General features: G+C 36.5%; 1 protein-coding gene and 1 long non-coding RNA gene across 2 annotated transcripts in view; one reads left to right on the forward strand and one right to left on the reverse strand.

Annotated features, from left to right (window-relative positions):
• Positions 1–18217, forward strand: part of HMGCLL1 (3-hydroxy-3-methylglutaryl-CoA lyase like 1) — a 234821-nt gene that overhangs the window by 131847 nt on the left and 84757 nt on the right. The window lies entirely within an intron of this gene.
• On the reverse strand, positions 5175–17611 carry LOC311435039. The gene is made up of 4 exons (XR_014691882.1): positions 14678–17611; positions 9874–9990; positions 5858–5956; positions 5175–5555 (listed from the first exon to the last, which is right to left on the reverse strand). It is a non-coding gene; the product is annotated as an uncharacterized lncRNA (long non-coding RNA).

Below are 18217 nucleotides of genomic sequence, written 5' to 3' on the forward strand. Positions count from 1 at the left end.
TTTCCTTCACTGGAAAGCTGCTATGGAAAACGACAAAGAGTTTACTCTTTTGTTGAGTGCTCTGTAAATGCTGTATGCCTTCTCCAGATACAGCTTTGCAGATGGAAATGTTTGAGGTGAGGCTGAAAGGTTTACTGAATTGTGACCTGCTATAACATGAGTTTTCTTCTCAGCCTTATTCTTTCTGCTTTGCACTACCCAGGTGCTGCAAAACAGCTGTTGGGATAGCAGATCTATGCAGATGTAAATTCTCCTTCATGCATGAATGCCCATATAATATTGATAGAAAAGAACTGGAAAGCTGTGTACCAACAGATTTTTAGCCTTGAAAATGAAAATGAATGAGGTTTTCCTGAATAGGTGAGAGTCCAGAGCATTCCTGCACTCCAGTGATCCCTGCTTCTTTGAGGCTACGAACAGATTCGTATCATTTTGAAGCAGAGCTAACTTCTACTACAGTCAAATTAGTTTCTACTGAACCTCAAGAACACTGAAAATGACCTAAAGTCATCTGTGCCACCCATACATGACAGGGGATTATGTTTAATCAACCCTAATTAAGGATTTTCAGGATTATATAAATTTCACTTTTAAACAAATGCTAGAATATCACCCCTTTGACTGTATCATGGAGACAGCTTTACAATAATATCTCCAGGTACATCCAAAACATGATAAGGAATTGATAGAGTATCTTTTTTGTTGCTATAGCTAATGGAATGGTTAGGCATGATGATAACTACTGCTGTGCACTGATATTGTATACATAATGATTGGGTTGTGGGGTACCACACTCTTTACGACTTATCTTTGTCTATTTTTAAGCAAAGGATTTATATTATTGTCTTATATTAAAGTATTAAAGCATTAAAAATATTAAAGTATTATATATTGTATATATTAATTGAGTGCAAATGTGTCTGATTCTCTGATGTAAAGAACTGTTCTTTGTTGACAGTCCTTAGTCTCTTGATTGCTTGTTTGGTACTGACCAGCTGTGGCCTTAAATGATGAAATCTCTTAAAATAGGAACTGTGGTTTCTTCAAAGTATGTATTTCACCTTCAATATGGTGAAGCAATCAAACACTTAGATGTAGCTTACAGGAAGAGACTAACTTTGCTATAATAAGTGCTGGCAGGGCCTCAGTTCAAGGAAAGAGGATGCTGAGGAATGTTAAAAGCAGATACTGTTATCACTTTCTTTGAGTGCTGAGTTTACCTTCACATACAGTTGCTTCAGATTCGCCCTCTCTAACCTTAAAGAAAGCCTTTCACTAGTATTGTGACATAATTTAAGGAAGGTGTAGGACTGAGGGAGGTCAGGAGGGGAGTATCTCTATCTTTTCTTTGTAGTATTTCTACAGGAAATATATAGGCAACTCTCTGGATTACATGAATCTCTTTAAAGATTTGCCGTCCCAGTAACAATTAAAAAACAAACAAACAATCAAAAAAAAAAAACAAAACACAAAACTCTTGTTTTGTAAGAGAAACATATATATATAATATAATCAGAAATTCTGACCTAGGAAAAGATTAGAATACTTTCATGTAAATTCCTATGTTTGGAAAATTAGAAAACATACATTGCATTCTTGACTGCTGTGTGTTGGCAACTTCTCCCCCTGCTCACTTTGCAGGGAATCAAACACAATTTCCCTGATATTGTGATAGAAGATGAGTATCATGAATTGATTCTTTTTGAGGATAAGCCTTTCCACAGTACAAAACCTTAGGACCCTTCTGCTTACAAAATAAATATTAAGAACTGGTCCCAATCTCACCCACCACCAGCCTTACAAACACACTTATCTGGTGACTAAAAACTCACTGAAATCTATGGATTCACTAGGACTGCAATGAGGCCACTGGGAGATTCACTTCAACAGAGATACTCAGATGTGATGAGAATTTACAGGACCAAGCACTACTTAGGTGTTTGTCCCACACAGAGAAAACAATCCTTTCTCCCTCTTTTCCAGAATGTAACTTGTTCCTTGTGTTTTCTCTCTAGCATATTCTCTGGTGTCTCACAAGATTTTTTCTGCTTCCTCGAGAAATAAATGTAACAATCATATTTGTGGTTCACATTCATTCCAGTGGGATTCTTGCTTCCTAGCTCTTCTGAAGTACTAGTCACATATTCCCAGCTTTCAAATGAGCTCTTACCTTCATTTGGCTCCACTGGGAGAGACTCAAGCCTTTTGTGACTCTCTCCTTGTGAGAAGCATTTGGTTTCCTTATTCTTTGTCTTGTATTTATTACCTGGTGAAGGCAAGAAAGTTCTCTTCTGGTTACCCTGGCTGGCTGTGTTCCTTCAGCAGAAAAGGTGGCCTCCTGCTAGCGCATCTTTCTCACTAGTGCTTTGTGGACACTCATTGATGTGGGCACAGTGGAGATCTCAATAGCTGGAAATGGATTGCTAGGTCCAGCTGTTGGTAACGTCCAGAGCTCCCAAAGTCAGGTGTTTAAAAAAACAGTAGATTCTGTTTTTTCTCAAAAAAGGCAGTAGACAGTTGCCTTTTTATCTGCAGTGATCACATGAATTGGACATGTTTGGATATGTTTAAGCTGCAGTCTTTCACATATGCGTGACTCTATCTTGCATGAACCTATTTGGTAAGTTGGTATCAACAATATAGCTAGAAAAAAAGTAGGATGTGATTTTTTTTTTTCCTGGATTTTCTGCAAACTTCAGTTATGACAGAAGAAACTTCAAAACAGTGCTTTGGGACCTCAGTGGAGATCATCATACCATGTTTGCTTCTGCTGTTGTGAGCCAGCAGGAGTTACACTAATTCAACAGCGAGTAGAGCTTGCGTGAGCTGTACCCAAATTTCTTGCAACTGGAGGCTGGAAAAGGGCAAAGAAGTAAGGAAAAATAGAAAGGGTTAGAAATGGAGCATGCTATTCCGTTTCCTTCCAAAATGAGCTCTGGAAAAACACGACTTTGCTGTCAGGACTGTGCTCTTAACCCACGGTAAAGAGCCTGGTCTGCCAAAACAAGGATGATTTTCCACCTTTGAGCCTCCTGTACTTTTTCAGTGAAACTAACAGAGCAGAACTGCTTTACTGCATAAAGCAACAATACTCTTAGAAAAAAAAAAAAAATCTGTTGTCAAAAAGAAATGTTATTCCTAAGTCACTTTGTTGTGGTTAATTATAGAGTAGAAATACCTTTGAGGTTTTGATTTTTTCTTTTTTCCCTCTGCTAGCATACTAGCAGGTATTATGAATCTGGACTATCTCTTCCTGAAGCATGATTATGGTTATCTTTAGTCCTGAAGCACTGCGCTCTTCAGAGTTAAGAAGGCAGAGCAAAGGTCAATGGAAGCTCAGCTCATGACTTTTTACAATCCATTTTTTTCCTTAGCACACAGTATGAGGAAGTCCAAGCTGTGGTGTTTCAGTCATATGAATGTCTTTTGGCTTTCACTTCAGCTTGTATTTAAAGCTGGATAACTGTTTTAAAGGGCACTTGAATTCAGTGTCCTTTGTAGCATACTGTTCTGCGTCTGTTTAAGAGGTGTTCCATGTGCTTTTGGCAGATGATATTTCCAGCCATTCTGAAATGTTTAAAAAGGCCAGTTTTCTGAACTGCCTGCTGCTGTATATGTTGTAATTCCAATTCAGGCTTTTGAAATTATGGTTAGATTCAGTATTTTAGTTTTACTTTGTTGTGAAAAATAATAACCAAAATAAAATACCCTTCCAAAATACAAATAATAGAGGAAAAATAGAAAAATGTCGGTTTAATACTTTTGTGGTTCGTCTTTTTACATTTGGAAGACTTCATTTTGTTCCTTTTTGACCTTGCTGGGAGCCAAGAAAATCAGTTCTCACTGTAGCAATACAGGAAGCTTCAGGACCAGAATATAGCTTTACAAAAGAACAATATTGTTAATTGCTGGATAAACAAAAGCACTGGGGATGATCCCCAGAATGAGACCAGATCTTCATGACCTTATAAATTTTGACACTCTTCATGGTCACATGCACAACATGAGATAATAGAGAGAACAGCTGTTTCACCTTGCTGCATGATGCAACATACATACTTAAGCAAGTAAGATGGGATGATATATATGGATGCTCTTTCTTTCCTTTCTGTTTTGCTCATTAGAAAATAAAAAGAAGCTGTTGCGACAGAGCTCAGGGCAGAGCTTAAATTGCAGAGGGCCTTAAGCTGCTTATCTTTATGGTAACCTTAAACCAATGCTACTTGTTAGGTAATTATAGCAAACAGCCATTCTAGATGGGCATGGGTCACAGTCTCATTCATCTGCCAATCCTCTACAAACTATGTATCACCTTATATTTCATAATTGTTAGCCCCATACAAATGTCTCATTCACTAAAGTGCTTAAAAATATCGGGCATCCATGTTTACGAACTTGAATCATTTGCCAGATACATAATTGTGAAGAAGCCATAAAAGAGACTTATTGTTGCAAATATTTATAAAGGAGGGTTCACTGGTTTTCTGGTGCTTTGCTCATCAATCAAATAGTTCGCTGTGCGTAATTTAGATGTTGGAGATGTAAATATGTCAATATTTAAAGGCTGGTGGAAATATACATGAATGTTGTGCAAATTCATGTCTCAGTATTAATAATAAAAGGTACACTTCAACGTGTGTGTGTGTGTATTTATGCAAATTTTCTCATTAGAAATTATATTATTGGAAATACAAATCTAGCACATTTTCACACGTATAGAGAAGGAACTATTTCTTCCAATTTAGTATACATTGCGCATAATCCCTCAAGTTACATGCTTATGAAATCCAATTGGAATAAATATGTATCCTTTCTATGTGGGAGCTGCTACATTTATTTAGGTTTCTAAATTTATGTTAAGCAATATAGCTAATGTATTTTTAGTTGACATAGCGTTGTTCTACAGAATGAAATGGCAGTAACACTGAATCTGTACAGGCATTTGAGGTGTTGAAGGCTTTTAACTCTGACCTTTTAATTTTCATTAGCATTCATATAAAACTAGCATATAAGGATTCTGGGGTGTTCATTCAAGCACTGTTATTTTGGGTATCCAGACCAGAAACATAATGAAATGCCTTTCTTTTTGCTCTGTATAGCTCCACATTTAAAAATATTATGTGTCTTAAGTTAGTAGTGCTCAGCACCTCACAAAACAGAGTCCTGAAGCAGCACAGTTGTACAGTTGCATTTTATTAAGCTAACATTAAACACACACATTTCAGGCTTGGTATCAATTTTATACTGTTCACATGCTATGGTGGTTTGCTGTTTTCAGGTTTGTTGCTTTTGCCTCACAGTAAGAGGCCAGTTTACAATGCAGGAGAACAGGCTGCACCTTGGTAAGAGTAAATAAATTGCAGACATGTGCTAAGCAGCCACCCCCAGATTGCCTCCCCATTGCACTTTGTTTCTGATCTGCCACACCATGGTTATCACCAGCCAGAGCCTCTCTTCAGCGAAGGCTGCCAAATTTGCTGAAATCCTTCAAACTTGAGTGGCAAGTCTCTGAAGGATTCATCTGATGGAGGCTTGATATGTAAGGAGGCCTTTGCCTTAAAAAAAGTGTATCAAATTGAAAGCAGTTGTAATTTGGAGCATAAATCATAGATCAAATAACATATCCATAGTTTGCCTGTCATTTTTCATGAGAAAAACATGCATAAAAGGTATTTTGCTGAGGAATACATAAGTGGAGTTAAAACGTAAGAGAGAATGCTTGCTTTAAAGAATGACTGGAGCTTTATTTGAGAAAATATACTTTATCATTAAGATTAATATAGGTATCCAAAACAGCATGTGTCTGCAAAATTCCACAATAATTTAAAATAGATTCCTGTTGGTGAGCAAGGCCTACCTCAGACTGATTGTCACATTTGGCGACTTGCAGATCAGGGTCTAAAAAGTTTACATCTCAGTGGGAAATGTCCTTTATCTCCTTTCACAGCAGGTGACTCTGTCAGATGTGAAGAATGATACCAAGAAGAGTCGTTCCAGCCCACTTTATCTTTCAGTCTTGTTTTGCTTTATTAAATTTTTTAAACAGTTCATCAGGTTAGTCACCAAGCTTTATTCTCTATTATTGCACTAATTTTAAAATGATACTATTTTGTCTGCAAGAATAATGAGAAAAAGTCATTGGGGATCAGCTGTGGATACATGGCCCCTCCTTTACTCATGCTCTCATGGGGCAGATTAGTCATGTGTTGGTTTAACACATCCCTACAGGCAATGTCTTATTGCTTAAGGTTCAGAAATATGAATAATAAAACTAGACCATAAGCTATTTAGCTTGCTAGAAATTAAATTTAACAGCTTCAGCTCATGAATCCAGCTGTAAAAGTACATACAAGGCATTAAATTAACAGGAACACATGGAAATCTACAGGATCATATTCCAGAGGAACCAAGGTTTGTGCTTGTCTTACCAGATAATCTGGTATGACTAGACAAAACAGATTTCTTTTTCTTTTCCTAATGTTAAACTTTTCATTCCACTAACAAAATCCTTCTCTGAAGAAACTTTACTGCTGGAGAACAATATTCATAACCATTATTTGTCCTTCTCTCATAAAAACACCAAATCTCTCAACTAGTCCTCCCTGTCCCTGTAGCAAAAAAGTTGAAGCACTTTTGGAGGGATTCATGTGCCCAAAGAATGATCTTTTTTCAAATATACTGACTAATCTCAATAAAAATATACACGTAGCTGCTGCCTACAGACTTGTGCATATCCTTAAACCATCACAGCCACAGTAGCACTAACAGTATTAGCATTTATATATCCATAAAAAAAAATAAATTAATGACTAGAATCTTGCATCTCAAAAAAAAAAAAATCCAACTCAAAGGGACTATCTTATCATCATCATCATCATCATCATCATCATCATCATCATCATATTATTATTATTATTATTATTATTATTATTATTATTATCATCATCATCATTATTATCATTATCGTTATTACAGTAAAGACATTGCTGTTGTTACTGATTCTATGTGGGAAGCATTCAGACACTGCAGTAAGAGGCAGCAGTATGAAATTCCAGGGTAGATATGATGGGGTTCACTTATTTTTCACTGTACAGATCATCATTCACTGATATTGTAAGATATATTTGAGCCTTTTGTGGCAGAAATTTCATATAAGTTCTCATGTTTAATGCTATAACTGGTTTTAATACAGTGATGAGTAAGGAAGTATGGGTGACAGAGTATTGTGCTTTATAGAAAGGTGTGCTTTGCATCTATTATGGATGTATCAGTGGGGACATGTTGGGGTAGGCCAGGTTACGAGGAGTAAGGAACACCTGGCCACTTGTCTTCCTCCAGATCCTACATGCAACACCTGCACGAAGGCCAAATAATATGTCATTACACGGGACTTCAGCATTTCTCATTGTATGGGGAAAATAAAGTTTTTTTTTTTTTTTTTTTTTTTTTTTTTCCCCCATAGGGAAAATCCCAATTCTGATTCTGATGCCAAAAAAAGAGTCCTTTGGCATTAACATTGTGTTTTGGCAGCAAAAGTCGTGACAACTGACTTTTATGGTATATCTCTGTACAGACCAGCGTACCAGCAATAGCTACGAAGGAGAGCCAAGCCAACGATCAGCTTCTAGCCAACAATCCTCCTCCTGCACAGCTACACTAGCAATAGGGTGTACTTCTTACTTATCCCACAGCGCCCTGTAAAAGATGAACTGCTATCAAAGTCTTGGGTCATATCTTGTATGAAGTCAGTTTTCCCTTGTTGCCTAGATATTCTTTATATAGTTACTGCTGGGTAGCCCTTTAGGAGAAAGTTGGTTTCATCATAGCCACAAATCCATCAACTTTATTGTTTTCTGACATCATCTCTCTTGCCCTTGTATTGCTGTTGCTAGGTGACATGTTACCTATTGTGAAATCAGAGCTGAATAAGTGTTGCTCAAGTTGTCATGCTTACTATCATTTCAGCTATTGTATCTAGCCTTATCTTTTGTGGTGGTAGAGATGGAAGGGCTAAGTTATGGCACTATAAAAGGGAGCAATCAAGTCTTTGAAATTACAGCCCAATCAATATTCTGGTGCTGGCTAATCGAAATAAATAAATAGAATTGTATATTGATGTGGATGATGTGTTTTGTTCACATCAAAGATACATATTGAGATACTTCTACATACACATTAAGATACAAATACATCAAGTCTTAGATCTATCTGCTAAGTAACCTGTCTCAGGATCTACAATCCATTGGTTATCGTATAAAATCAGGCAGTGATCAAAAATTAAATCTGCCTTTAAGGAAAACTATCCTTCCAAGCATCAACTGTACAAATACTTGTTATATTTTTTAGCCTTTTGTTCTTAGCTATCCTCTCATGCATGTTGTCACTAGTCCTTAGAATTCTGGTAAACTCTTAGCTTTTGTGATATGCAAAGATAATAATCCCTACTAGTTGAGAGTTCCCAAAATATGTATTGAAATTAAAATATTTCTGTCATTTTGAAATGTTCTGCCTGCCACGAAATTCATTCTTGTTTTTATGCTATAAGGGAAAAACGTGACATACTCAATTTTAACCTTGGTTAAAAAGTCATACTTCTCTGTTTTGTCATGATGACATGTGTTAAGAATCAAAGGAATCATTTGCTTTCTTAATGGGATGGGAATATAATTTGCAGTTTGTTTTAAAAGCTGAATCACTGTTTTCAGATATAATTCCTCAGGAAATATGTTTTCAATTATATTCCCCTCCTCTTTTTCTCTCAGAGCAGCTACACAATCTTTTTAAGCAAGACATATTAATGTTTTTCATAAAGATACTTCTGAAACACCTTCTTTTCTAATTTTCCATTTTTGGTAGAGTTGCTTATGTAATACTTAAAATCATAGGCCACTTATTTTGATTATGTCTATCTCATTGATTGCTGACTTCATTCACTCTTGCTCTGAGTCATGACTAGCACATATCATTAGTGTCCTCTCTGGTTAAAACTCTGCCTCATGATTTGGGGACTCCACCTATTTCCCTACTCTTAGGGCTTGACTTTGATCTCCTTCCATTTTAGAAGGTCCCATCTTATTCTCTTCCTAGCGTATCACTGTTGAAACGCCATAAAAATGATTCACTCTGAGATCTAACTAGAGAAAACAGAGATTATTTCTTGGTTTTCTTAAAAGGTTTTCAGCAATGCATCTACCCTTTCATGTGTTCATTCATAAAATCTAGTCATGACACAGATAACAGAAAACAATGAGACTTTTTATTCCTTGTTTACAACTTGTTCCTAGGTATTTGTGTCTAAAAGAAGCATCATTTTTCATGTATCATTTTTGTCAATGAAAGGCTTTTAAAGAGGATTATTTTCTGATTACCTTTCCCTTTCTATATTTTGCTTTCTTTGGGAATTTTGATAAATTGGGATAGGGACAATGTTTTATGTTATGCCTGGATACAGCTAAGCTCAAGACAAGCAAGCAAGTATTGTTATATTTTTGTGTCATCATAATTAACCTCCAATGTGTTAGCAGGATGATCTCTTGCTGGACATCATTATTTTAGTAGAAATAAATAGTCCACAGGCACAACAAAATACCTTCAGAGCTAGTATTCTGAGAATTAGCATTCTATGGCCTTTCTACCCTTACTATAAAAAACAAGAATCAGACATTTAATCTATGAAGCACCACATCCTGTCTGTGATGGTAGCCAGCACCAGATGTTTTAGACAAAGGTGCAAAAAACCCTTACAGTAGGCAGATGTTGGATTATTTCTCTATTAAGGAGGTCTCATCCTAAGACCTAATAAGAGATTGTCTGAAGTCCTAAAGAATGAAGTTTTATGTACATTCCAGAACAGTTTTCCAGTGTCTTACTTACTAAGTTTCACTCTTTGAGAGTTTGTTTGTTGTGGAACAATGGCAGGAATTGTGTTGTGTGGGCTCCAGATGTAGGATCAGCAGTTTCCCATGCCAGAGCAACATGCAAGAACAAAATCTGCTCAAACAAAAAATTAAACTGCTTAGCTGTTAGCCCCTAGCAAACATAAAGAAGCAAAACATAGCAAAAACAAAACAAAAACAAAAACAAAAAACATTTCTCAACAGTTTAGAAATTAAATCGATGTTCGCCAGAACAACAGAAGGCATGTTCCTGACTCCAGGCTGTCCTACTGCTAAGCTCCAAAGTCACACTATAAGACATGGAGATGTCTGTGCTTTTAGAAATAGTTGGACATACTTCTGTCATGGGAAAGCTTTGGCAACTTAAATACAGTGGTCACTACTTCAGGCACAGATTTACCATGGGTAAATGCCACTGTGTTTACAATGGGAACACAAGTTCATTGTCCCGACAACATGTGCAGTGACAACACTATGGCAAAAAGCAGGAAATGGATGCTAATGAGGCTGGAAGAGGCAAAGTCTCTCTGTGACCCATTGAAAAAGCAAGTTAAATCTTCTCTTTCTTTCTGTTAAGCACTGTGCTACTGCCTCTGTGGATACAATACTGCCTCTGCTGTTTGTGTTAGGTCTTCTGGTGCTCCATGGCTACCTTCCTTTTTGTTCCTCAGAGGTCCCACTGAAAGAGGAGTGTAAGAACTCAAACCACCTCCATTAACACTATAGTACTGCACATCTTTGATAGCTCTCCTTGAGCTTTGAATTACAAATCTGATTTATAATAATCAAGGCATTGTGTCAAATCATGATCCTTAACATCATGTGAAACACCTCAAAAAATTTAATGGAAATTCTGTATGAGCAGGTGAGGAAAAAAGCTTTTTACAAAAACAGTAAAGAATAGCCTTAAGTCCAAAGGTCTATTTACCTGTCATCCTCAAGGGGAGTTATAGATCTTTAAGCGTCTCTCCATACTAGGACCAGCAATACTTAAAGGTCAAAAAAAAGTCAGAACTAATGTATCACTGTAGAACTTAAAGAAATACTCTATGCATTGTTTTTAATTCCTTATTACTCAAATTCCTGGCTGTACAGTGATCCAGTGTCAACATTTGGTTTGGCATTTAGGATTCTCTCCTAGGAAATGGGAAGTGTGGGCTCAGTAGTCTCAAGGCTTCTCAAACCCTGAGCCAGGAACTTCATGGCTGTTCTGTGCTTGATGTTTCCTGCTGACCAAAGCTTACTGGCTACCTGTTCACTATGTGGACATGCTGCACTGCCTAGAAGATCCACCTAAGCTTCCTTCGTTACAGTGGAGAAGCAAGTCTAAAACTAAGCTGCTCCAAATAACTCCCTGAGAGTGTTGTGGACCCCTCGCTCTCTCCACTGACTCTGCAGAAATATGCAGCTAATAGGCAGTCTAAATTGCTCTAAAGTCTTATAAATGTTGCAATGCCTAATTTAAATGCCTAAAGTAGGAATTGACTAGTGCTATCCATACCTATTTTAATTTTCTGCAGACAGACTGCTGTATCTGTTGTCCCTGGTAGGCACCTGAGCACCATGCAGCCACTCGCTCACTCCCCCTCAGTGGGATGGAGGAGAGAATCGCAAGGGTAAAAGGGAGAAAACTTGTGGGTTGAGCTAAAGACAGCTTAATAGGCAAAGCAAAAGTTGCAGAACTAAGCAAAGCAAAACAAGGGATTAATTCACTACTTCCCATTGGCAGGCAGGTGTTCAGCGACTTCCAGAGAAGCAAGACTTATCACACGTAGTGGTTTCTTGGGAAGACAAACACCATCTCTCCAAACATCTGCCCTTTTTCCTCCTTTCAGCCAGCTTTTACTGCTGAGCATGATGCCATATATACAGTAATAGGTAAAACATGGGTGTGTTATCAACGCTGTCTGCATCACAAACCTGAAACACTGCACCATACAAACTACCATGAAGAGAATGCCACCCCAGCCAAAATCAGCACACTGCTGTACTAGGAGCACACTATTACATTTTAAAACCATTCTTTATGATCAGAAAGATTAGAAAATTGCTAATTTTCTTAAGAAAGCTAATTTCTGTGTTGCCGTAAGACGACTGACACACAGACCTTAAACCCCTCCAGACCTTCTATGTGAAACAAATCCCCTTGTCATTGGTAATACAAATATCTGCTTTGGAGGCAAATTGTCTTTTAACTGGGGGAAAGAAATCATTAAGGATAGAGTGGAGTAGCTGATACTGCAAATGACATTCTTGTTATGAAAAAGAATGTTGTTCTCTTTCACAACATGGCATCAATATTTTCATTTAAGGGTATTATTTTCCTTACAGATATGCATTTGTTTCAGATGCTTTGGACTCAAGAAAGTGTTTGTTACTGCAACAGCAATATGAAATAGTGCACATGAGTTTTTATGTGATAACATCTTACATTAGTGGTGCAGTGAAAAAGTAGACATAAAAAACCCTACAGTTTTTCCAAGTGTTTTATTTTAACTTGTTGTTGCTACCATTATGCTGAAAGGGGAATCTCTGAATGTAAATATCATTCCAGTGTTTCCTATGTGATCCTTTCCTCTAGAGTTACAGCATTCATTTGCTTGATTCAGTTTTTGCTATTGAAGCCAAAAAATACAATCCTTTGTCTTAACTTATGCATGCTACCAAAGAGGATTTAAGATCACAGGACACAGCTGAAAACTGCAATCTGACTCTGAAGTTAAATACAAACAGAAATGGAAGAAATAAATGATGCACACATTTACTTGATGATCTCAGATTACTTTGTATTATGGTGCATGTGATATTTGTTTTTCTTCCCCATTACACACTATTTCAATTTATTTTTCATTATTTAGTCATATTTTGTCCAAAAGCTTTTGCTATGTTGATAGTTTAACAACTGCACTTCGTTACCGTGATATGCATTTTTAATTACACATTGTTTAGGCAAAATGATATGAAGTAAATTGAAAAATACCACTGCCATATTAAACATGAGGAGACTACCTTGGCAAGCATGTTTTTTACCATGCAAAATTTTGCTCTAAGGAACAGAAAATGTCTACACAATATGTGTTATTTCTGTCTTTTCCACCACTGTATTTTTAATTGGAGTGAAAGTAATTTAAAGTGGAGTTAATAGAACTGAGTATGTATTACTAACTTAAGAATGCAATAAAAATCTTCAGAGAATGCTTGGAAAATTTACAGAGAATACAAAGACTTTGGAACCCTAGCAAATTCAGAATTAACATAAAGTTAAAAAAAATAAAAATTGTAAATTATATCAAAATATATCCTGTTATACACATGTACAAATGTATTCAGTAGATGGTAGCTGTAGAAGTAGATGGTAGATCTTTTTAAATGAAAGTTCATGTCTTTAAGCACTCTAAACAACAACAAAAATGTTCCTGAGGCTAAGTGTACACCTTTAGTCTGTGTTATAACAAAGTGTATCTCCAACATTTAATACCTAGGGCTTAAGTTCTTACACATTCTTAGAGTTCTGAGTAAAGGTGGGAAAAAATAAAGGTCCATGGAGTAACTCTCCTTACTCTGGTTTTGGAATATGTTTTTAATGAAATATGCAACTAAAACTGTGCTTTGGACATTAGATTTCAGAAAAGCAAAATTGATCCACTTAGCTGTCATCTTCTATTGTGTTTTTCAGTAATTGTTGTTTAGAACATTTCAAGTTTTTGAAAATATGCTATGTTAATCCTCTTGGAATCAATGATTCCTGTTTTATATAGCTACCACAGTAAACTCTGGTCTTTGAAGATAATGTTTGTCTGTTCAGTAACACCTCTGCCTACAGAGGCACCTGCTTTTTGGTTGGCAAGTTAGGAGGCAAGTTTGTACTGCACTGGATTTTTTTTTTCCCTGTATTTTTGGTCCTAGGTTGAGTAATGTTGGTGAAAGAGAAGAAATAGAAAAGTTCTAGTAACAGACAAGTCACTGTACCAGAATATAAACTTACTGTTGCTCTGGGACACTGTAATGCCGGGGACATAGCAAACAGTGCACACCAAAACAGTTTTAAAGACAGTTATATGGCCAATGCCTAAACAAAAAAATCAAATATAGTTATACTGTGTATGCTCACAAAATATTTTTTTTTTTATATGAACATAGCAATTAGAAGAATAAAACTAAAAAGAATACTAAAATCTGACTTTTGATTCTTATTGCCAATGTATATTTGTGCGTTATTCGATGGTGTCTAATTCATTGTCACTTGCTAGAAAAGTTTGAAATAGAGAAGATGCATATTAGATATTAGTTTATTAGATCCTACAGTTTGTAATAAAATAACCATCAAGTTAGCAACTCATCAATCTCTATTTGTCTTGTGTTTCATTGCCTAAGTACCTGGTTCCTTGGACTATCTGGGCTTCTCAGAAACACTCCTGTCCTATTCCATCTTGTCTTCCCTCCCCTTAATGCTGAAACTGCACCCAGCTCTGATAGCCTGCAGGAGGGACACACTGTTTACTTATCTCTTTTATCTACCTGCCTCAAAGCTATTACCACTCAACCAATCAAGTTTGGCACCATATCTTTTGCGGTATACGATGAGATTATATACCCCTATATGCAGATTGCATTCCTATTTGCATTTCATTTGCACCTTTCTGTAACAGGATGTTGACAAAAACTAGGATGATAAACTTACACATGTTGTTTCCAAATAAACATAGCATTCTATTATTTAAATCAAATTTACTACACGTAAAAAAACAAAACAAACAAAAAACCCTCTATCCATCTCTTACCAAAATCACAAAACCTGACATAGACAATTTCATTTTGTAGATATCATCCTGCTGTAAGTTCAGTCCACTTCTATCTTCGATGGTGACCCTTTCTCTGAAGCCAGCAACATGTTTGCCAAGTATGCTGGTTTGAGACTTTCCCTGTCTGCAAAAGTAGAAACCAGGTATAGAGTTGAATGAAGTGACAATGTAATGGACTTAATAATGTTATCTGGATTAGGATTTATTTAATTAAATGTAGCTAATACAGCTATCTACATCTGAGTAGTTACGCGTGGGTCTTGATAGTGAGTAGATACATATGCATATAGTAAAATATGGTTAATTTGTTCCTGAAATAAATATTTAAAATATAATTGTTGCCTATGAGAAAACAGAAAAGGCGCATCTTTATTTTTTTTTTCCTTGTTGGAAAGCACTGGCCCCAGAAAGCAGTGCAGATACACTTGCTAGGTGATTATTTTGCCATACTTTGACTCAACTCTAATAAATGCTCTGTACTTGTGAAGAAATGGATCTAGCATAAAAGTCATCTCAGCATCTCTGTCATCATTCAGTGAATAGTTCTTAAGGATGATTTAAAGCTTCTCTTTGTACCAAGTGATGTGAAGGGAATGCTTACTGGAAGAACAAGAAGTCTGGCCGCACAGACAGTCAATACTGCTTTTTTGTTTCTTAATAGCATAAAGGGAGGAAGGAAATCAGAGGTTACTGCCTATTCCAGCTTATACGCCATATAAAAAAAAATAATAAAATCAGTATTTATTGGCAGAAAAAAATGGGTGGAGAGGGAGATACCAGCTGCATTTATGTGAAAAACAGAGATGGAAACATAGGCTACATAATGGTAGGCAAAATATTTGCTCTGAAAAGGAAATATTTTCTTAAATATTATAATAGCATCTTGAGAATCCATTCAGGAATTGGCTCGTTGCTTCTCCTGATAATGCTGCGTAGTAGGTCAAGCCACTGAGACGAAGAACTTACAGCCTAAGAGATGGAGTCAGACAAAAGGCATATTTGGTTTTCATTTACAGAAATATCTCAAATGGAAAATGTAACCCATAAATAGTTCCTGCCATAATTCTCTGTTTTTTGTTTGTTTGTTTGTTTTTGATAAGCTTCATAACAATTACATTTACCTATGTAGAGCTGACACTTTGGAGAGCACCCAAAAGGCTGCAGAGTACCATTCTTACCGATGTCAAAAGCAGTGTCCTTCATAAATACAAAATAACATAGCTTATGGTACAAGTCCTTTCTTTTGTGATTCTGTGTATAGATGAAGAACTTCTGTGATTATGAAACTAGGTCTAAGGTCACAGAATTCCCCTTTTATTTAATACTGCTTAGTAGTACTAGAATAAAATTAATATTGTTGTTGTTGTCATTTGCGTGTTTTACACTGTGACCTAGTTGGCAAAAACACTGCTATCTGATTGAATTAGGGAAAGGATAGAAAAGAACAGCATTCAACATCTGGCAAGATGTAACTTGGACTTTCTTCCTGATTATGTCTGTTTCAAATGCCAGGTGTCTATCACCTGGGGTGCAGCCTTACTTTGGCAAAGTAAATCTATTACTACCTCTCTGAAGAATGCTGTCTCTGAATGATGCCGCTGCTAATGGAACACTGATTTACTGCCACAACTGTAAAGAATCTTTTCTAACATCGTGTTATACTTCCCATCAATTTAGATCAACCAGACCTACCATATGTGAGAAGTTATCTGCATTTTTCTCCAATAAAGCTGAAATGATGAAAGCTTTGCTTTCCCTGAGGTATCATCCAATATTGGTAGCTCAGTTGTTTTTTCTTTAGCCCTCATCTTCTCCGTCAAGGCTGGAGCATATTATGCCTGCAATGCTTGCCAGAACTCTATGGCTTATTTGTTGTTTGAGACTCACCATATGTGTCTTTGATCCCTGCCTAGTAGGCACCTTGGCTGCTTGCCAGTTTGGCACTTATGATTATCAGCGGTATGAATAGCTCCCTTGCTTCTGATTCTGTCCTTCTTGCTGTCATCAAATCACTCTTTAAACAACTTTCTTATTTTCTTTTAGATGCTTGTAAATGATCGACCTATTTTTACCATGCCTCTCTTGGCCAAGGGTTTGTGTCACATTGCAGGAAATCCAACAGTTTGATGTTTCCACTTCTAAAGATCTGGCTGCCAGCTACCTGTGTAATTGCATGGGAACAATAACCAGTACAGCAACATCTCTTGTGGTAATATTTGAAGTTTCTCTGTGTTTTACACAAATGTGCCCGTTCTTCCCATCTGGTAGACTTGGTGGCATGATTTCTTTGAGAGATTATTTATTTTAGTGAAAAGCATTCCTTTCAATAAACATTTTAAAACTTTTAACCAAAATATAGTGAGCCAATGACAATGATAGATTCAGAGGAGTATCAGAATGATAAATAGTTTTAAGAGACAGATGGAAATCCAAAAGCCAGTCATGTTCAATTTCTATTCACTATCCTGATGTAGCATTAAACACATCTGAGTCCTTCCATGTGTTCTAGTAAACTGAAGTTGTTCCAAAATGCCATTGAACAAAAAATATGCAGAATCAAAATAAGGAACAGCACAGGGTATATAAAGGTCCAGACCACGAGAGGCCCATGTGCTCTCACAGCCAGATCAGCCAGAAGTCTCCATTATTCTTCACATGATTTTGCAAAAAATGCTGGTACTACCACTGAAACTAGACGAGGTTAAGCAGCATATGGTACCATAACTACCTTCAGGTTGACACATAAAGTAGGGTTCAGTAATTTTTTTTAGCCTCTGCAACTAAAGAACAGCATTAGCATGATTATGCTTGCTTAAGACACACTCTGCTCAGAGCTACTTTCACATTGTGCTGTTCCACGTGACTCTTGTTCAGGAATAACAATTTGCTGTAGTTCTACAGCTTTTAACACAGTGCTTTTTCAATAGATAAATCATCATGCCCTTCTCCTAAGAAACACAGAGTTTCAGATGAGTATTGTACTCACACAAGTATGTCTCCTGATTTTGAGGCAACTGCCTACATATAATTAGAAGCACTTGAAAAATTCAGTGAAGAATTGCCAAGGATGAAAAAAAGAAATGATTAAATGATTTCAGGGAGAATTAGAGGTGCAATAGAAAAAAAAAAAAGAAATTTTATTTGGTATAATCTTTTAATGTATCATTATTGTGTTTTCCTTCTTTGCCCAACAACACTAGGATTTCAGCTAGAGATGCTCCTTTTCAGCATACTTGGTGGCAATCTGAGTCTTACAGCAGATTTGTGTCAGAAAATGTTGACAGGGGACTTAGCATGGCAGAGCACATTGAAGGTTTAAGCCCTACAAGAACAACATTCAGATCTTGCAATATGTTTGGTTATGCTAAGGAGCAGGGATATGAGAGGGATTTAATTTGGAGAAGGTAGCAGTTTGATGGCTAAGTATGACTTGCTTATGATGGGTATTATCATGAAGCTAGAGTCATCATGTAATAGGTAATTAGTGGAATTTTGAACTGTTAAAATGTAAGAATTTTG

This window comes from Aythya ferina (genome assembly GCF_964211825.1).
Source record: "Aythya ferina genome assembly, chromosome: 3".
Lineage (NCBI taxonomy): Eukaryota > Metazoa > Chordata > Aves > Anseriformes > Anatidae > Aythya > Aythya ferina.